Source organism: Eublepharis macularius, chromosome 2 (assembly GCF_028583425.1).
Source record: "Eublepharis macularius isolate TG4126 chromosome 2, MPM_Emac_v1.0, whole genome shotgun sequence".
Classification (NCBI taxonomy): Eukaryota; Metazoa; Chordata; class Lepidosauria; order Squamata; family Eublepharidae; genus Eublepharis; species Eublepharis macularius.
Genome location: NC_072791.1, coordinates 63,274,353 through 63,296,432, shown reverse-complemented (window position 1 = coordinate 63,296,432; position 22,080 = coordinate 63,274,353).

Genomic DNA, 22,080 nt, shown 5'->3' with positions numbered 1-22,080 from the left:
CTGCATGTGAGACAAATGGACTAGATGAGGCAGAATGTTGGAATCAGAAACTTAACCCGCTCTTGTATGTGGTCTTATGTGGCCACTGCCTTTGTTTATTTCACTGCTTCTCCAGTATGCTCAAGTAATTTCACATTTCTCACCCACTGATACAGAGGGAATAATTGGCATGATGACACAAGGCACTTGGAAGAGGATGGGTCTTTTGCCAGCTTCTATTAATAATGCTTTATTCAGGGATGGCATGGTTCCAGAGAAATGTTCAAAATAAACTATCCCAGATTTACTAGATTTCTCAACTTTGTCTTCCTGAGAAAGGTTGTTGACCAATGTATTGTCGAAGGCTTTCACGGCCGTTGTTGACCAATGTTTGTCCCTCAACTACATACATACTAGAATAATACCAGCAGTTTTCTAAATACCTGCTAGTCTTTTAACCCTCTTGATCCAAGGGTAGTATTGATACTACTGTGTTCTTTGGTGTTCTTTGGTGATATCTATTTATTTACAGCATTTTAGGCATGCTCCTTCCTCTCCAAAAAAGGACTCAAGGCAGATTACAATGCTAATTAAAGATACAACTAACAATAAAATAAATATAAACAATAACAACGTGATAGTAAAAATCCACAAAAAGTAGATATAACCACTGACTGTTCAGAATCTATCATCATCACAGCTGGATTTTCCTGTGTAGACAAGCAGTTGTGAATGATTGCTATAGTGCAATGATAGCGCCATATCCAACAGTGCATGGTATTATTAGTATTAGTACTCAAAATGGTTAACTGTCCATTTGGAAAGCTTATCTAAACAATTCAGCCTTGCATTGCTTCCAAAATGACAACACAGAGAGATCTTCCTGACATATTCAGGAGTCCTTTCCATAAACTGGGAGCCACTGCTAAAGAAAAGGTATGACATATGCAGAAGCTGCCTTATCTGTCTACATGACAGCTCTACAAAGTTGCCGCACATGAGTGTTCTTGGAGAAGCATTCTTGTGATATGTGAGTCCTAACCCATAAATAGCATTACAGTTAATCATCAGAACCTTAAACTTGTTGGAAATACAATGTCTTGTGTACAGAGAAGGCAGAAGACACAGAATACCTGCAAGGGGCAGCTGGTCTGACAGTTAGATAGATGGCAGAGTGGGATCCTTCTTTTCTCCTTTCTTCTGTCCTTCTTGCATGTCTATCCAGATTGGTATTCTTAGGATACTTCCTGATTCTTCCTGGAAGTCCCTCCTCCCTTTTTACTGAGGTAGTTGGTATCTTGTTTCTCTCTTATCTGTCAAAATTGTAGTTACTGAATAAACTATCTCCATTCACTCTTTATCAGACTCAAGATCATTCCTAAGATATACCAGAGCCTACAGAACTGAACTCAGAAACAAGTAGGTAGCCAATGCAATATTCTCAATAGCAGAGCATCATAGAAATTATGGCTGTCTCGAGATAGTAAATAAGTAACTGCAGTCCATACCAGTTGAAATTCCTAAATTGTCTTCAAGGGCTGCCCCATGTGTTGTGAATTACAATAGTTTAGCCTCAAGATAACTGGAATGGATCAGCATGGTCAGATTGGCTGAGTCCAAGTAGAGGACCAATTTCCAAGCTAATTAGAAACCACATTTTACCAACACATTGACTTCTCTCTTTATGAAAAGAGTAGAGGACAGCATCTCCTAAACTGTTCATAAATTCAGATATAAACAATTTTAACCCCATCAAAAGTGAGAACAATACTCTCTAGACCTCAGTCTTACTACGACCCAGCACTGCTGCATTTTGAACCAGTTGCAGTCTCCAGGTCAGGCTCAAGGGAAGCCCCATGTAGAGCAAGTTACAGTAGTCCAACTTAGAGATGACCGTTGCCTGGATCACTGTAGTTAAGTCACTGGCTGAAAGGTATAGGACAAGCTGCCTGGTCCATCATAGATGGAAAAAAGAGGACCTGGCAACCGCTGCGACATGTGCCTCCATTTTCAAGGAGGCATCCAGAATCACCCCCAGACTCCTAACCAACGACACTGGCGTAAGTGGCGCCCCATCAAGGGTCAGGAGTCAGAGTCCGGCACCTAACCCCTCACGACTCAAATACAGAACCTCTGTCTTCATAAGGTTTAATTTCAGTCAACTCTGTTTCAACCAACCAGTCAAACCAAAAACATGCTCCATGCTCCAAGACATCCGGGGCTGAGCCAGGCCGGCCGTTCATCATCAGATGTAACTGGGTGTCATCTGCATATTGATAACACCCAAGGCCGAAACTCCGCACCAACAGGGCAAGGGGGCACATATAGATGTTAAACAACAATAGGGAGAACCTTGTGGGACACCACACACCTTACGTTGGCGAGATGACAGTCTCTTCCCAAGCACCACCCTTTGTCCCCGGCTGTGGAGAAAGGAGACCGGCCACTGCACGACAACCCCTCATATCCCGTCAGTGAGGCAATGGGTCAAAAGTTCATAATCGACCGTATTGAACACTGCCAACAATCCAATAGAATCAGCAGTGCTGATCCACCTCTGTGGAGAACATCCATGAGGACGACCAACAATGTCTCCATCCCATGCCCCAGGCATAAGCCAGACTGGAAGGGATCTAGAGCTGAGATTTCATTCAGGAACCCCTGCAGCTGTTCCGCCACCGCCCGCTTAATCACCTTACCCAGGAACAGGAGGTTCAAAACTGGGCAGTAATTGACCGGGTTGGCGGGGTTCAAAGATGGCTTCTTTAAGAGAGGCCTCACCATGGTTTTCTTTAGCATCCCAGGGAAAACTCTGGAGCTCAGGGACAGGTTGACAATGGCCTCCAAGTGACTCCGTACTCCATTGACACTGGCCTTTACCAGCCACGATGGACATGGGTCCAGGAGGCACATGGCAGGTCTCACTGCTCACAGGGTCCTGTCAATTTCATCCCCTCAGAGTGGACTGCAATGGTCAAGTGTTGGCCCAGAAGACAGCCAAGGGGTCTGTAGTTCATGTACCATATCAACCGTGGCTGGAAAATCACGATGGAGAGACAAGGTTTTATCAACAAAAAAGCTCCCAAAGGCTTCACAGCTAGTGTCCGAATTCAAAATCTGACAGTCTCCATCTGTCAAGGAGATTAACGAACAAGCCCCATTAAACAATTTTGCTGGACATGAGCTAGCAAACATGAAGGAGGCTGCATAGAATTCCTTCTTCACAGTCTTTACCACCACCTCATAAGATTTCATAAGTGTCCTATAAGATGATCTTACTTCTTCATCACGAGATCACCGCCATACTTGCTCAAGCCGTCTTAGCTCCCGCTTCTTCCACTGTAGCTCCTCTGTATACCACAGAGCCTGTTGGACATGAGAGCAAAGAGGGCAACAGGGAGTGATCTCATCAATGGCTTTGGAGAGCCAGCCTTGCCAGTCTTCCACCAGCTCATCCAATGAACCGCCGTAGAGCATGGGATCCCGCAGAGCATTCTGGAAACCAATCGGATTCATGAGTCTCCATGGGTGAGCATAAATCAGCTCACTGCCCTTGCAAGGGGAGGCGGTAGATCCAGCCAAGACTTCAGGACCAAGTGGTCTGACCATGGCACGGCTTCTACCTCTTCCAGAACCACATGTATCCCCATCCCGAAAATCAGATCTAGCGTGTTGCCCACTTTGTGTGTAGGAGCTGATACGACTTGAAACAGTCCCAGTGCTGCCATGGATGACACTAGGTCTGCAGCGTGAATAGAGGTGGCATCATCAAGGTGGACATTGAAATCCCCCAATACCAGCAGTCTGGGGTTCCAAGGCCCACCCCGCCACCACCTCGAGCAGGCATGACAAGGTATCTGCTGGTGCACTAGGCAGTCAGTACACCAGACAGATAGCCAAACTCTCCTCGGCATCCCACACTAGGCCTGCACAAACAATGCCAGAGATTTCAGGGATGGGGAGTGGCCTGAAGGAAGAAAACTCTCTTTCAAGGATCGCCACCCCTCCCCCCCCAACCTCCTGTTCAGAACTGATGAAAGTTTAAATGGAATCATCTCAGAGCAATGGGGAGGGGAAATTATATATTTTATCTTTACAGTTGTCATATGTACTATCCAACTAGCGTCCAAAATACTCATGCAATCCATGAACTTTCCAGACAGCATTCCATACTGCAATGATATCACTAGCTGGGGAAATGATTCTGTTTTCCCAGCAACAATGCATGTGGGTTGTATATTGAAAAAATGTAATCTCTCTGAAACAGAACCACTTCCTTAAGTAAAAACACCCAATGCGACAAATGAGCAACAGCTGCATATGAGCTGTGCTATAAAACAATCTGGAAAGGCTTCTTGGGCAAAGGAAAATGTGCTACAGGGCCAAACTACCTGTTATACAGACATTCCATGCTTGGATTTAAGGATGTTTTTAATTGTACTTTAAAGCATCTGTGAGTGGGTTGGGAGACTCTGAATTCGATCAGAACAACACTACTGGGATTTTTTAAATGCACTGGCATTAAGAACAGCTTTGATGGGACCATTTTGATTGCAAACAGAGGGGAAAGGGTTAAACAACCTCTCCTCTATTACTACTACTCCAATCACATTCCGAATTCATTTTACTTCTTTAGAGCAAAAATAAAAACATCAGGTGAGTCACTTGAGGTTTTCCTGCATAACATGTTGCTTGACCCAAAGTCCCTTAAAATTATTGTGAATTAAAGATGAGATCATATTGATTTAAATAGCACTTAGGTAGTCTTCTTTCTGCCTTATCCTCAGCATATAGCATGGACCCAACAGGTCCTTCCATCCTTCTGATACCATTTTAAAAATATTTTAAAGTTTTTAAAGACAGAGATCCCTAGCTTCTTCAGTCTTCAGTTGCTTCACCACAAGAAAAGGATTTGTTACACAGTATACAAATACATTTCGTAGAAAGAGTGCGTTGCTATGCCTGTAATGCTAATTTGGTAAGGTTGCCAACCTCCAGATGGGGCCTGCAGTTCTTCCAGAATTTAAACGGGTCTTCAAACTACAGAGATCAGTCCCCCCAGAGGGAATGGCAGCTTTGGAGAGCAGACTCTATGGCATCACATCTCTGTTGAGCTCCCTCCCCAGGTTCTGCTCCCAAATCTCCAGGAAATTCCCAAGCAGGAGTGTGTAACCCTTATTCAAGAGAATATTTTGCTCCTATTCTATGAATGTAAATTTCCTAATTTTCCTTCTCAATTATATTCATTGAAGAAGTCACATAGAATAAAAATTACTTTGGTAAGAACTCAAGGCCCTAACCTCAGTAGCCCAGGCTAGACTGATCTTGTCAGGTCTTGAAAGCTAAGCAGCATCTGTCTTGGTTAGTACTCAGATGGAAGACCTCCAAGGAAGACCAGGTTCACGATACGGAGGCAGGCAATGGCAAATCACCTCTCTTAGGCTATTGCCTTGAAAACTCCAGCAATGGTCACCATTAAAGATGGGCACGAATCAAATTACGACCCAAAAAACCACACTAACCAGGCCGGTTCGTGGTTCACGAACCAGTGGTTCATGGAAGCTCGTTTCCATGAACTTCAATGAACTGGTCTAGTGGTTTGTTTGGGTCATAAAGAGGCAGTTTAAATGGCCACTTCCCCAGGGAAATGGCCATATAAACTTTTCCTGTGGCTTGCAAGTGGCATGTCCCTTTAAACTATCAGCTGGCAGGCAGCAGGGGGGGATCCCCTCCTTGCTGCCTCCCAGCTGATCGTTTAAATGGTCCTGCCACTTGCAAGTGGCAGGGCCCTTTAAACTGCCCAAACTCCAAACTGCCAAACTGCCCAAATGGCAGCCAATTGAAGTGCAGGGAGGCCATTTAAAGGGCCCTTTAAACTGTCAAATGCCCCTTTCCCTGCTGCTGCTAAGCGGCCAGAAAGGGGCATTTAAACCCCACAAACCACCATGAACCACAAACTGGTTCGTAAACTGGCCCCAGTTAATGCCAGTTCGTGGTTTGTGAAAATCCACAAACCACGAACCTCATGGTTGCTGTGGGTTTTCCGGGCTGTATTGCCGTGGTCTTGGCATTGTAGTTCCTGACGTTTCGCCAGCAGCTGTGGCTGGCATCTTCAGAGGTGTAGCACCAAAAGACAGAGATCTCTCAGTGTCACACTGTGTCACACTGTGACACTGAGAGATCTCTGTCTTTTGGTGCTACACCTCTGAAGATGCCAGCCACAGCTGCTGGCGAAACGTCAGGAACTACAATGCCAAGACCACGGCAATACAGCCCGGAAAACCCACAACAACCATCGTTCTCCGGCCGTGAAAACCTTCGACAATACACAAACTTCATGGTTCGTTTTTTTGTGGTTTGTGCCCATCTCTAGTCGACATAAGCCTGCTATGACTCGAAGGCACTTTCCTCTACCAAGGACCAAGTATGGTCTTGGTTCCCAATGTATTATTGATAGTATTCTATAAAAAAAGAAGTCTAATGCAATCAACAGAAAGAGAGGTATAAAATAGTTCTTAATTCTAGCTACTATAAACCTAAGCAATTCTTGAACACACTTAGAGGTATCATATCTTACATATTTATTTTCACATTGATTTATGTGGGAAAAGTGATAAAGAAGCCAATAAATGCAAACACATAGTATAGTACTGATTAATTATCACTATTACAATATAGCTTACATTTATTGGCTGCATTATCATTGCAATCCTAAGAAGAGTTACTCCAATCTAAGCCTATTGAAATCATTGTATAACTTTTCCTGGCTTTTTTGTATCTAGTAAGATGTAGTTTATTGAACTCTTTCATGTTATCTTGTGATCTTTTGACTCCGACTTCTTAGACTTCATTCCTGCTCTTAAGAACTTTCCAGGGTGGATGAGTCACCACTAGAAGCGTCTGTTGGCTATCTGTTGGCTCTGTGCGAAACTAATAAAGTTGCATATTTTCCCATTTAGAATTAATCACTAGAACTGACTTAAAACATTGCCAGATTGGAATAGACAAGCAGGAAGACCCGTAAGAACTTGAGGGAGGCTTCTTATTTTTCTCAGCCTCACTGTTTTCTCTTTCCTTCCATGAATGCCCCCATAGCTTCTCCCCCTTTCCTACTTCCTTCTCTCCTTCCCATCCATCAGCCAACCAACCTTTATCTGCCCCCGCCTTCAGCTTTCCCTTCTTCTCTCTCCCTGACAGTGTCTCCCTGAGAAAAGTTTGGCAGAGTGGTGCAGTACCAGCATAATGGATTTTTATCTGCATTTTACCAAGGTTTCCACTGTCTCAGATTAAAGATTTATCTTTACTCTTAGACAGCTTTCAGCACTCAGTTAAGATCCACAAAACAGAACTTGCTTTCTAAACAGTGCTGCTTATCAGTACAAAATCATTTTATAGGGTTCTTCCTGCAAAAGTTTTCCCCCTCAAGACACACAGAGTCCTTCGAGAGTTTATTTCTTTTTACTGAAATACGCTCTAGTCTTTTAAAGAAGCAAGATATCAAAACATATATGATTATGAATATAAATCCTACAAAGATGGGACACAAAAAAGCAATAAGAATTAGGTTTGCTAACATTTCATAATTAACTCTAAATTTAAAACAATCAAAGTTTCTATGAAATGCATTAAGATTCCCATAGCAATGGTAAAATTCTCATCTGAAATTTCTTCCAGTCAAAACTGACATACTATCTAAGTTGGTATTTTTATAGGTTATCTTAAGCAAAAACCAAAGTCATTTTCAAGTGATAGCATAGCTAAATGATGATTGATTTAATGCTTAATTAAATATTCATATTTTCTATTGTATAACATTCTAATGAGTCAAAAAGTGACATTATATCCAACTTGCAAAATAAAACTATAAACCTGTGAAAAAATAACAAAAAGAGTTAAGTGAGCAGATCAGCACTGATCCATTCTATGCTCGGAGAACATTAATCTAGGTACTGTCCACTGTTTTTAATTAGCTGTCAAAGATGAAAGTGCACCTGTGCTGGTTATACAAGTGAGAAAAAAATTACAATAGAGTTCATGCAGAGTTCAGAAGTTCACTAGAATACATGTATATTACTTTAGTATAATGTGCTTTAATTTGTATTACTATAACACCAAGCCTATTTACACCTTAGGGAATCTGCAAGGATTTGGAGGGGGCACCTCACTTTCCCTCATCTCCCTTTCCTTACACTATTTCCTGTTTCCCTCCCCTTGACAGCCCCCATATCATCACCTTTCCCTCCTTCTTCTCTCCTTCCCACCTACCCACCTATCTCTTTTATCTGACCCCCCCCCCCATTTTCAGCTATATTTATTATTTATTCTCTGCAGTTATACCTCACCTTTCTCCCCAGTGGGGACCCAAAGTAGCTTGCATTGTTCATCTCTCCTCCATTTTATGGGTAGAGTAGGACTTCTAGCAAGAACTCCAAAACTCCACATAAAACTGAGCCCTTTGCTGCTGTTAGATTTGCAGTGGCCTTTTATAGGGCTCAGATCTCTTAACCAGGAAAGTCCCTGTTTCAAGAAGAGTTGCAATAAATGTTTGTAAATATTCCAAATTCACCAAATTTTCCAGTTTTGCTATTTATATTTTCATTGATCAACTCCTAATTCAAAATTCAGATGTGTATTTTGAATGCAAAGTCCTTACCTAACATTCACCAAATGTTTTAGGTTTGTTTGGATACTTGGGATTGTTTTGATTTTAGCAGGCTTTAGATTTGCCAAAAGCTGTCAACTATAAAATATTAATTATCATTGTATGTTATCTATCAAATGCTCCCAGATTCTAAATACCATTGAATTTTATCTTTCAAATAGTGTTTAAAAATGTCATTATACATCAACAATCATTATGCTGTCATATATGACAACCAGTGGTTTTCAGATTCTCTTCTTGGAAGACTTGATTTTTTAGAACCTTATCAGGACTTCCTGAAATAAGGATTAGTAATGGTAGACAAGCTTTCCAAAACAAATTACGATCTTCCTCTGTAACGATCAGCCATGTGGAAATGCTGAGTATGTTTTAAGATATACACTGAATTTATGGTAGGTGATGGTCAGACAAAACAGTCCCCTGGAACTGGATTTGCAGCATGCAAGATGCCCCAGAATCTTCTGCAACTAGCAGGTTCTGATGTGGAAATAAGAAAAATTGACATCAGTGCAATACATTGATGCATATATGCTGTCAATACTGTCAAATAAACACTATTGTATGACAAACATCAAATACTGATAGTATCAAAGTCTGTCCATTTCCTCACAATCTAAAAATAGCATGATACTCACAGAAGGCTGCTGGCTTCCTCGCGTGATTTTTGACGCCATCCATTTTACAAAACGCCACAAATCACGTTTGTGACGTTTTGTAAACAGATGGCATCAAAAATCACGGGAGGAAGCCTTCCTCCCGTGAGTATCATGCTATTTTTAGACCATGGGGAAATGACCAAAATCATACAGCAACTGGCCTACTTATCATGCTTAATAACAGTCATAGTGGTTAGAGAATCTGACTAGGATCTGAGAGACCCAGGTTCAAATCCTTATTCTGCCACAGAAGCTCTCTGGGTGACCTTGGATGAATCACACACTCTTAGTCTAATCTATCTCACAGATGAGGAAAGAACTACATAAGAACCCTTTGGGCCCTCACTGGGAAAAAGGCATTGTATAAATAAACAAACAAAACAGTCCACTGTAGGAGGAAACTGAAGGACACTCCTTGGTGGTGGGTCACCATCACAGAATGATATTACAGGCCATTTTAATTCCCCCTTGGTAAGGAAAGTGTGGTATAAATATCTAAATAACTTAATATTGGAATCAAATGTCACTGAACATAAAGCATAGATATAAAATATTCAGAGAATATTTGGCAAATGCTTGAACGTTTGGAGAACATTTGGACAATATCTGACATTGAAATTTGCAGTACAGCAAGTGGTGCTCCATGCATATGGGAACTTTAAGACCTTAGCTATTATTTATTCCAGAAACATTCACACCTTTCTCAGAAATTGCACTTGATGTACAAGAGAAATCTTTAATCTTGCAATATCAATACCAATCAGGGGTGGTCTCCTATCCTAACTCAATCTAGATTTAAATTAGGCTATCAGAATTAATGGAAAGATATTCCTGGATTGTAAGAATCTTTATGCACAATAGAAAAGCAAAGAGTAAAGAGCTGTGTAGTTCCTGCACTGATTGCCGCAACCCTCATTTTAGAAACCAACTTTTACAAAGTTTTCCTTGTGCATATGAAAGTAGAGGATAATTTACCCAACAATATATTGCTGTAAGTACAAAAATAATAGATGACTATATCTCATTCCCATCTCCTATTTCTAATAATATAAACACTTGGAAAACTTGAACATGGAGATTGATTATAAAGATAATAAAAAGATGGAGAAAAAATCTTGAATTACTTCTTCATTTATAACCTGCCTTTCTCACAGAGATTCAGTTATATTGTCCAATTCAGATTCAGTTGTCTGTCCAACACCATTCAGAAGCCCAGTCATATATCTGCAGATATGGCAGGCACAATTCAAACCAAGTTAAGCACTTTTCAGTACCATTGGCTTAATTCTCCCACTGAAATCAGTGAGAATTAAAAGTGCATAACTGTTGTTGAATTGTGCCATATTCGGCAGTGGATTGGCTATTAAGGGCACCAGGAAATGTCTCAGTGGGTGAATGGAGCTGCCCCCTGGCAGGCCACCACTTTGCCAATGCCATCCCACCTCGGAAGAGAGGCAGGTGCAATCTGCTGCTGTAAGCTGAAGGCATGGGGAAGGAGGCACCTGGAGTTGCCTACCCATAATAGTGAAGGATGGGCTTAGCCCATCTTTCACTGGGCTGGACCTAGGCTTGCCCAGCATAATGAGGCACTTGTCTCATTGTGGGTCAAAATGGTCAATAAGTGGACCAGACCGTGTATTAAGCATTTCTTCTACCTCGCCTATATTGCAGCTGGCATTCAGATCAGAGTGGATCATGCTATTTTGTCAGCAAAAGACTTTGCAAAGGTGTCAACAGCTAATTGTCTGTTCCTGAGCCAGTAAAGGTTCAGATTTATGAGTCATAAGATGTTTAGATACTTTAAATGATTGGGGTGGTTGTCTACTTATTTTCACATTCCTTTGTTTATTGAATGTCCTGGCCAGTGATTGTATTAACTTACTGCTTGGAGTCTCAGTGAGAAATAAAGATCTAAATTTAATGCAATTTAAAAAAAAAACTCAGGGAGGGTACCCACTGGGGAACAAGGCAGTTAATATAAAGCGTTATGAATGTAATGGAGAGTTGCCAAACAATTGTTCAAAACAGTTTGTGGATGCATAAAAAGATAGCTTAAGAGTCAGGCATTGTCAGGGCTACTGTATAGATTTATGTACAATTTCCTGCTGCGGTGGGCCACCAGGGCAACAAATTGGAGTATTTCCTGAGCGCTGAAAGGTTTCTGTGCTCCAGACTGATCACTGCCTCATTCACCAAGAGACAGTGTGCAACAGTGATTGCTGGGTGACATTGAGCTGCTTTCTACCTAACATACCTCACAGGGTTGTTGTAAAGATAAAATAGAGGAGAACAATATAAACTACTCTGTCCTCATTGGGGAGAAAGATGAGGTATAAATGAAGTAATAAATAAATAATATCTAGAAAGTCTACTCATTCAAGCTGGGCAACAGTTATTCCCTAGTTCCATACCCTGGTTCCCAGTTGCCTACAGATCACGTCTGGCACATATTGTTGGAAACAAACCTCAGTCTGATTGACCAAGATGTTTTATGTCCTTCTGAATCCTCTATAGCCATAGTACCTACTGAAATGTCAGATCAAATTCACTGGGAACAAGACTGCCAGCTGTATAACGTCAAGGCTGTTTTTCTTTTATACTTTGCAAGTATAAAAATTGAATATTGCCATGAGTATGAGACTTTGGTAAGAGCTGAAGGGTTCATGGTCCATGGTTCATACCCCATGACTACAGATGAGCACGAACAGAAAAAAAACGAGCATGATGTCCGTTGTTCATTGCCATTCACGAACAGGGACTCACGAACAACCACAAACATGGCCCTGTTCACGAACATGTTCATGGTTGGCTGTTCGCGGGGGCCAGCAGGCTCTCCTCCAGCCATCATCCAAGTCAAGATCCCTACTGCACCACTCCCAGAAACCTGACCTGAGCAGGCAGCAAGAAAGGTACCAATAATAAATAATAGCTTGGCCCCAGAGCCTGGCAGCAGCCCTGGAACTTAAAGGGGTAGATCCCTACCGCACCACTCCCAGAAACCTGACCTGAGCAGGCAGCAGGAAAGGTACCAATAATAAATAATAGCTTGGCCCAGAGCCTGGCAGCAGCCCTGGAACTTGAAGGGGTAGATCCCTATCCTACCACACAAAAGAAAATTCAAGCTCCAATGCACTCTCTCTATCAAAATGCCAACAGCAGCTGTTTCTCCCTCTCCAAAGCCAAAGCTGGAAGCCCCCCTCTCCCCTGGTCTTTGTTCCCTTGTAACAAATTTGGAGCTCCACACTTGAAAGGAAGACCTGCCTATCAAGCTAAATTGGGCTTAGATTGGGGTTTCCAGGGCAACAGCAGGAATTCAGATAGAGTTCAGACAATCCCTGCCTAAGCTGCCAAGGGAATTGATTGTAGGGGCCAGATCCAGAGCCTGCCTAGGAAGTGGTTTGTGGGTTTTATTTCTTATTTATCTGAACTGAGTTTTGTTTTAATTGTTTACATTATTATTGTAAGCCACTTTGGGTTTTCATCAGGAAGAAACGTGGGGTAATAAATTGAGAAAATAAATAAAATTGAATTCTAGCTTCAGCTTCCATATTTAGGAGATATTTTACATGTGGGAGGAAATTTGAGATTCCCCCACCTGTATTCTGAAGTGATGCAGCCTAGAAAAGAGTGTTCCACAGGGCTTTTTTTGAGGGGAAACACCTTGGAATGGCGTTCCGGCAGCTCTGGAATTTGCCCACGTGATTCCAACCTCCTTCAGCCCCATGGGCTCTGCAGAGTTTAAGCTACTTTGAGTTAATTCTGCTTTCTTTTCATCTCTCTCTCTCTCTCTGTAGGTGAGTGAGAGTGAGTGTGTGTGTGTGTGTATGTGAAAGAGATAGAGAGAGAGCAGATGCTGCTCAGGCGTGGCATGAGCTCTGCAGAGGAGGCTAAGCTGCTTTGAGTTCATTCAGCTTTCTTTCCATTCCTCTGTGTGTGTGTGTGTGTGTGTGTGTGTGTGTGAGAGAGAGAGAGAGAGAGAGAGAGAGAGAGAGAGAGAGAGCAAGAGCAAGCTGAGGCCCAACATGGGCTCTGCAGAGGAGGTTAAGCTGCTTTGAGGCTAATTCTGCTTTCATTTCATTCAGGGGTTTCTGTGTATGTGTGTGCTGCTTTGAGTTCATTCTGTTTTATTTTCATTTGGGGCATGAGGGTGGGACTGTGTGTGTATGTGTGCTGCTTTGAGTTCATTCTGCTTTCATTTCATTCAGGGGTTTTTGTGTATGTGTGTGCTGCTTTGAGTTCATTCTGTTTTATTTTCATTTGGGGCATGGGGTGGGGGTGGGGCTGTGTTTGTATGTGTACTGCTTTGAGTTCATTCTACTTTCTTTTCATGGGGGTAGGGCTGTGTGTGTGTGTACATGTGTGCTGTTTTGAGTTCATTCTGCTTTCTTTTCATGGAGGTGTGGAGGCTGTGTGCGTGTGTGCTGCTTTGAGTTCATTCTGCTTTTCATGGGGGTTGGTGGGGCTGTGCATGTATGCGTGTGTGTGTGTGTGTGTGTGGCTTTCATTCTTTTGTTGACTGAAGTTGATATTGTTATGGCTCCCACAGCTTTTGAATGCAGATTGGTTCTGTGTTAGTTAAATATATCAGTTATGGTTATTCCAGTTTTATGCTAGGAATAGATAGCTGTGTCCAAGTCACAGAAGGCTTTCATCAATATATTCATCAGCATATAGGTGTTCTTATGTCTTAATAGCTGTAACTCAAATGGTTCTCCCCACCCTCAATGATTAACATCACTGAAATTGCAGTGGTATTAAGGAAGTTTTTATGAATATTGTTTGTCTGGGACATTGGAATATTTATGAGCATTTCACAATGTTACAACAGCTTAGCCATTGGTAAAGTAGAGTTGCCAGGCAGCCAAAAAAAGCCATTTTAAACTAAGTATAAATCTAATGCAGCTAAAGTTGAATATCTTCTTTTGAATTGCTCCAGTAAAGCAAAACCCTCCCTGAAATTTTGAAAATTCAATATTAATTAGATTAGGAATTTAGACTGTGGAATTTTGAGAAAGAATTTTGTATTTTTTTCTATTCTGGTAGAGGGAATCTTTTAGAATTTAGATTTGTGAGATGGGTTTTGGATTTTTAGAGGCCCCCTCCTTCTTGCATATTTTAAAATATGATTCCAAAGAAATGAAATGTTTGGGAAAGGGAATGGAAGATTTCACTTTTTGTAGAGGATACAGAAAGGAAAAAAAACCTTTCTCATAATAGTGTAATTTCCCAAGCTTACTAACATTTATTTCGTTGTAATGCATTGTGCTGGGTTCTGGGAAGTGGCATCACTTCTGGAAGTGACATTCCTTCTGGGAGCAGATCCAGAGGAGTTAGCTGTGTTAGTCTGTGGTAGCAAAATAGAAAAGAGTCCAGTAACACCTTTAAGACTAACCAACTTTACTGTAGCATAAGCTTTCGAGAATCACAGTTCTCTTCATCAGATGCATCCTGCATCTCTTTTCTATTTTACTTCTGGGAGCAACGTCACTTCCAGAAGTGACATCATCATGCATTTCCAGGAGCACACACATGCTTTGTGCGCACGCACATTTGGTAATAGAAAGTTCTACCACCTCTTTTCCCAGAAAAAAAGGCCTGAATATTCCTTTTTCTTGACTTAATAATCATACTAACTAGTCTACATCACCAGCCCTGTTGATTGAATTACATAATGTTAAAAGGATACTCATCACTCTCTTACTGTTTGCAGCACAAACAGGATGAAAGCTTCACAAATGCACATCACAGGTTGTTCTGTTCTTGCCTCAAAAACTCACTGTACTTTTTGTCATCCTTATTGTTTTCTTCGATCTTCCTCAGCTTCATCTCTTGCATCCCTCCCGCATTAGACATGCCAGATGGCAATGTTGTGATTCTGACCAATAAGGGCCATAAAAACTAGTGGACCAGACATAAATGTCAGAGTTTGTGTCTAAAAACATTTGGCAAGTTAATAAAATTCACGGCAATACGGTATTACAGTAAGTTCTTGGATGAAATGACATGAAAAAGTGCTATTTTCATTAGCAAAATATTTCCTTAAGGCCATGGAGTTGGACATCTTGTCAAAGCTTTTACTTCACTGGTGTGGTATTCCTCTGGATTCATAATTGCTTCTCTCTCACTCTGCTATAATGTCGTTCTCTCCCTGCAGCAAGACTGGAATTCTCAACTCTGTTACCACAAAGATTGTTTCTAAAATAAACCACTAACTAGGAGATCAGTCTTTCATGATCACACAGATTATGCAACCAAATATGTACATTTTGCTCAATTTTTTTTCTCCAGAAAATATCTAGATTAGGAACAGTCCAGGGCAGAGGAAAAACTAATGGAATTAATTTCATCCTTTTCATCTCTTCCCCCACACCACCTAACAAAAGTCTTTAGTTTACGGGGGGGGGGACTCATATTGTCACTACTAGTAATTATATTAGATCTATATGCATATTTGGAACTTAAATACTTTTCTTTCCACCTTTCATCACAAGTTTGAGGTGGTAAGTACTTGAAAAGAAACCAGGCTGAGATTGTTCCATGACACAAGCTATATACGTGAAGTAGTTTGCTTTGTTGTTTTATTTACTGAAATATTTCTACCCTGGGTTTTTTCCTCTGTAGGGATTTAAAGCCGTTTTCAAAATAAACACACTTAAAAAAATAAATAAAAAGATAATGGTATAATACATCAACATCCAGAGCCAGTCCTGGGGGACAGTGTTCTCCCTCCCTCAGGGCTACAGGCTAAGGGCCACAGGCTCGTGCTTCTGCCCATACCAGGCCTCGATCTTTGTAACAGAAGAGGTAACAAAAGTGCAGCTCAGACCTCACTCAGCTGGCAAAAGGTTTCCCTGCCTTCCTCCCCCTTTTCACCATACCTCTGCAACTCACCCATCCCGCTTGCCAGATAAAAAGTCAAAGGTGGTATAGTATAAAAAAGACCAATTCAATTTAGAAAAGGTTAAGCTTTCACCAGCAATATATTTCACAGTGTTGGTGCAAGTTTCTTAAGCAGCATCATATGTTATGTTTGGATTTTATGATCATTCAATTGCCTTGATCCAGTCATTTTTTTAAAGGAGGGTTTGTAAAGATGTACCTTTAAAGAAGACAATTGTCTGACAATTGTGATTTTGCAGAGCTGAGTAGAATAATGGAATAGGGCTTTTTGTTGCATTGCAGGCTAGTTTGTATTTTTATTGTATTTTGTGCCTGTTGATATTTTGATAGCCACCTTGAATCCACAGAGAAAGGTGGGATATAAATATTTTAATCAATAAATAAAGCTAATATCTTTTCAGTTCTATTTATTTTAACAGTGGTGGTGGTGAGTGCCCTCAAGTCATGGCTGACTTATGGCGACACCTGGGGAGGTTTTCGTGGCAAGATACTAACAGAGGTGGTTTGCCATTTCCTGCCTCTGCATCTCTGGTCTTTATTAGAGGTCTCCCATCCAATTACTAACCAACACCAACCCTAGGATCTGACAAGACCAGGCTCACCTGGGCTATCCAGGACAGGGCTTTATTTTAATAGGAAAGTTTAAAATATGCTTAACTTTCTTTCACTAAATCCAGTGAAATTTCAAAGTGTTTAACTTAGGCTTGATCATTCCAACTTTGTTTTCTATAAATCTTACCAAACCAAAGCTGTCACTGGATCCATGATGTCTTCCAGATTCCGGAAGTCCCCAGTGTGTGGCTACCACCCTCAGAGAAACCTTGAGCCAGTTTTTAAGATCCACAGTATGACATATTGCTTGGGTACCAGAAGTGGAGATCTGCCTGGCTTCAATGGTATTTTACATTTGCTACATTATCATCGGTTGGTTGCATTTCCTGGGGGACAAAGCAATCTTGCACATGCAGCTGCTGTATAAAAAGCTACACACATACCTTGTGGGTTTTTTGGCTTCTAAAGAGCTATTAAACATGGTTCTCTTCCAAATGGCAATTTCAGCACTTGGGAGTTTTCCTTTTCTGAGAAGTGAATGAACAGAAGCTATGTTTCATATGAATTCTGTAGCCTCTGCTGTCTGGCTTGTATTAACTTTTCCATTACCAGTTCTTCTCAAACCTTTTCATAACAATGCTGTCTGCATCTGGAGGGAGGAGAGCAAGGATATTTTTTCCTGTGGGTGGCTATGACCAGCTATGCTCCTTCCAGCCATCATAATGTGCTAGCCTGGAGACAATTTTTACATAGAATGCCAACCTAGGAGAACCATTAGGGGTTTTAGTGGGGGAAATTCCAGCAAAAGCTTGCATGCTATTTATTTAGCAGTTTGCTTATTGATATATAGTATCTTTAGTGTACACGGATTTTATAAAATGTGTGTATATAAGAGGGGAAAGGTCATCCTGAAAATGACATTTGAAAGCAGCATGCTTTGGACTGGGTACATTCTGCAGCAAATATAAGAATCAAGTGCGGGACCCAGAAGGACTGGTGGGGGGCATCTCATTTCCCCCTCCCTCACCATGACTGCTTTCCCTTCTCCGCCGCACTCCGCAGCCTCTCCTCTTGGCCTAGTTGCATGGGGCTAGCTGAACCAGGCCCAGTTGCATGGTGGGGAACCAGCAACAACTTGCTGGGGGTGCTTCACTTTCCCCCATTCCCTTCCTCACATTATTTCCTCTTTCCCTCCTGCTGGTAGCTTCCACATGCCCACCTTTCCCTATTTCCTTCAAACCCACTAAACAACTTACTTTTTATCTGCCCCTCATATTCTGTATCCGTCCCTCATCTTTATTTGCTTCATTTATGTACTGCCTTGCTTCACAAAGAGGACCCACAGAAGCTTACATCATTTTCTTTGCCTCCATACGATCCTCACAACAACCCTGAGTGGTAAGTTAGGCTGAGGGTATGTGACTCTCAGTGTGTGATATAGTGTATAACTGGCATATAATGGTATAAAATTATATCAAAATGTCATGAAGGTGCTCCTTTTATCATTTTGTATTTTAACCCCCCAATTTTTATTATTTATTTTAATTTCAGATTTTTCCTTGAAGATAGTTGGTGGAACAACATGGTACTGAAGCTCCAGGTCCCTGCCCACTGAAAGCGCTCCCTTTATCTTGGCCAGTTTCTGAGAAATGACAGGTGTAAATGCAGGAAGGCTACTGGAAATTGAAGCCGCCGCCACCCTCAAGTCCTGACAGAACATGGATATCAGAGAGCAAAGATGCCGTAGACTTTTTCTTTCATTTGAGACCTATTTCTCCATGACTCCTATTAGTGCACAGGCAGGACCAGGTGGGTGGTTTACCCAGCAGGTGGGAAGTCAGAAGCTGAATTCTGTAAACGTGTGAAGCTGTCTTATATCAAGTCAGACTACTGGGCGGTTCAGTGCTGTCTGCTGTAACTGGCAGCAATTCTCCAGGGCCTCAAGCACAGGAAGGTTTTTCCCAGTACTTGTTACTTTTGATCTTTTCAACTGGAGGTTGAACATGAGAGCTTTTGCTCGTAGAACATGTGTTCTGTCATTGATCCACAGCTCATGTACAATGTGTATAAGGAAGATCCATGCCCAATAGCACCTTAAAGATCTTTAAGGTGCTATTGGACCCAGCTCATGCTCTTCAAATGGAGACTAACTCGGCTACCTATCTGACACAATGTGTTTGGTTGTTGATGCTCATGATCACTTTGCCAGTCAACTGGAAGTCAACATCCGCAAAGCTTTTCTGAGGTTGCCAAATGGTGAAGTAGACATGTGATCATTTGGCTTAAGAGGATATATACTGCCTAACAGGTATAGAGTGAGGAAATGCAAACATACCATTGGAAAACCCCAAAGCAATGTGATTTAAGCCTAAAGCTGTGGCAGAAGACAGATGGCAAGATTAATTACAAGTCTTTCAACCACCTGAGAAAAAGGTGATTGCATATACTCTATAAACAGCCACTTCAGATTTTTAACAAGCTGCTAAATTGCTACTGACCAGGGACCAGAAGAAGCCTTTGAATGCTGCCAGCCTCACAAAACAACTTCTGCTAAAATGATCAAGCTGCAGACGAGTCATTGAAAAGGGTTGTTTTTAAGTTCAAAAATTTTAACTCCCAAATAAGGGCAGGACAGGTTAAATAAAACATTGGCTGCACTAGACAAAAGATGCCAAATGGTCCAGTAACTCCCTTGAAGGAAATTCTTGACCACTTTGTAGTTTTCCCCAAGGACACATGCTGCAAAAGCATTAGTCTTCTCGTTCCTTCCATTAGGTGTGTTAGAAAGGCTTTCTGCCTGTAACAATCACATCACCAGTGCTAATTTTAGCTTTATTTTTAAATCATTGCTGTGTTTAGCTTACTAGGTCACATATCTTGCTAATACAGTTCTAAAAATATATCTGTACAATTTCATCTTCCTCTTCAAAATCTTGTTTAAAAATGATATAAAATGCATGCCTGATCAATACATAGGAATGAAGATCTGTGGTCAAAGGATCTTCTGAAGTCCACTAAATTCATCCCAGGATTTATGCTGAAGCCGTGGCCTGGAGTGCTTTCCATCCACTCCACATGGCAGATTTAGATTTAGATTTAGATTTAGATGATGATGATGATGATGATGATGACAATAGCAATATTCTATGTATATGCCACCCTTCAGGACAATTTAATGCCTACTCAAAGCAGTTTACAAAGTGTGTTATTATTATTCTCAAAACAATCACCCTGTGAAGTGGGTGGGACTGGGAGAGCTCCAAGAAGCTGTGGCTGACCCAACGTCACCCAGCTGGTTTCAAACAGAGTAGTGGGGAATCAAACCCAGTTCTCCAGATTGGAGTCCTGTCACTCTTAACCACTATACCAAACTGGTCCTCTGAACCAAGTAGCCTAGAACTAGTGAAAAGGGGGTGGAGTTTAAGTCAGCTTTGCCATTATTTATTTGATCAATTCTTGCATCTGAAAAATTCAGGTGACTGGTTCTACATACTATATAATCTCTTCCCTTCTTTTTTGACAGCATTTGGGAAACTTGTTCTAGACAGGCTTGTTCTACACTGAGGCTTGCTCTTTTTCTCCTGCCTTCAGCCTGGCCTGCATCTCCCTCTTTGTCTCCTCAGACAACTTTCTCTTATGCCTGATTTTCTCCCTTTTTCTCATCTTGTCCCTCTACCTTACTGATCAGCTCTCCTAATATATCCATCTGGACCACTTTTGAGATTCAGCTGGCTTTTTGCAGTCCAATAACAGACAGATTTCATTTCTTTCAACTTAAAGAAGAGCATGATCAGGGTTGTGGTCATTTTTAAGCAATGGCACCCAAACCTGAACTAGATCCTGCTTTACCTTCTCTCCATGCTAAGGCTCAAGCTAAGTTTGATGGTGACAGGACCAGTAGTTTAAATTTAGGACTACTATAGCTGTTTTAAAGTAAGGAATGGGGGCCGATTTTAAGAGTCAAACGGGTATGTGAGAGAGGGCAGGACTCTAGCTAGGAAAAGGCCAGCAGAGGGAGAGTTGCCAGCTGATGGAGAGATTGCCAGCAGGACAGGAAGGGAGGATGGGACGGAATGACGGTGGGTCATTGATGCAATGTCCCTTCCAGCAAATATGTGGAAGTGATATCACCACACCAAAAGTGATGCTCTAGGATTTGCCCAAAACCGTAGGGTTTCTGGCAATTCTTAGAGCATCAAGGTAAATACAGTGATGTCATTTCCTGGTATTTGTCAGAAATGATGTTGCACTATTGCATTTTTCCTCATTGTCATCGTAAGTGGCAGCAAGCAGAGGAGAGGCCAGGAGGTCTCCCAACCAGCGAATGCTCTGCCTCAGCTGGAGCATTGTTTTGGGAAGCTGTCCTAAGCAAGTCTAATCAGAAGTAAGTCCAATGTTATTCAGTGTTGGAGCTTATTCCTAGGAAAATATCCTTTGCATTACACTCTTGACCACCTAAGACTTCTTACAAATAGCTTTTAATTTGTGATCTGGCACTTTCCATTTAAAGAATGTCTGGTTTTTAAAATCTCTCTTTACAACTATGAGCATGGCAAGATTCTTAAGGAAGGAACTCACATCAGGAATAACCAATTTCTTCAGCCTGGGGGCTGGCTATTCAGCTATGACATCCCCATTCCCTCCTGCATGCAAGACAGTAACTTGTTGTCCAGACAAGGACAGCAGGCTAGGCTTTTAGAATTGATACCAGGCCCAATCATTCCATAGCAGGCATCATTGTTGGAACTCCTCTTCTATGCCTGAAGAGAATTCTAAGGCCTTTTCCCAATGTTCTTTCTCAGGTAATCAGGATCCAAGTTCAAGCCACAGAGTACCTGTCAGGAAAGATGCAGAGCTCAAAACAGTTCTGGAATACTTCTCACAAGATTTCACTGAATATATAATCCCTTTAAGAAAAACAGTTTAAATGATATTCCAGTATACTGGTCCCAAAATACTCTGAGTCTCTACAATCACTAACATTTCAATTACAAGCGGAAACATATGTCAAGTTTCAGAGAAACGTGTGTGTGTGTGTGTGTGTGTGTGTGTGAGAGAGAGAGAGAGAGAGAGAGAGAGAGAGAGAATTTCATCCCTCACCCTGGGAAATTCCTGGTGATTTGGGTGTGGAGCCTGGAGAGGATGGGGTTTGGAGAGGCACCTCAGCTGGACATAATACCATAGAGTCCATCCTCCAACGTGTCTATTTTCTCCAGGGAACCAATCTGGAGGTCAGTTCTAATTCCAGGAGATCAACAGGCCTTACCTGGAGGTTGGCAACTCTAGTTACTACTTCCCTTGTCACTGCTTTCTCCATTCTTTGATACCTCT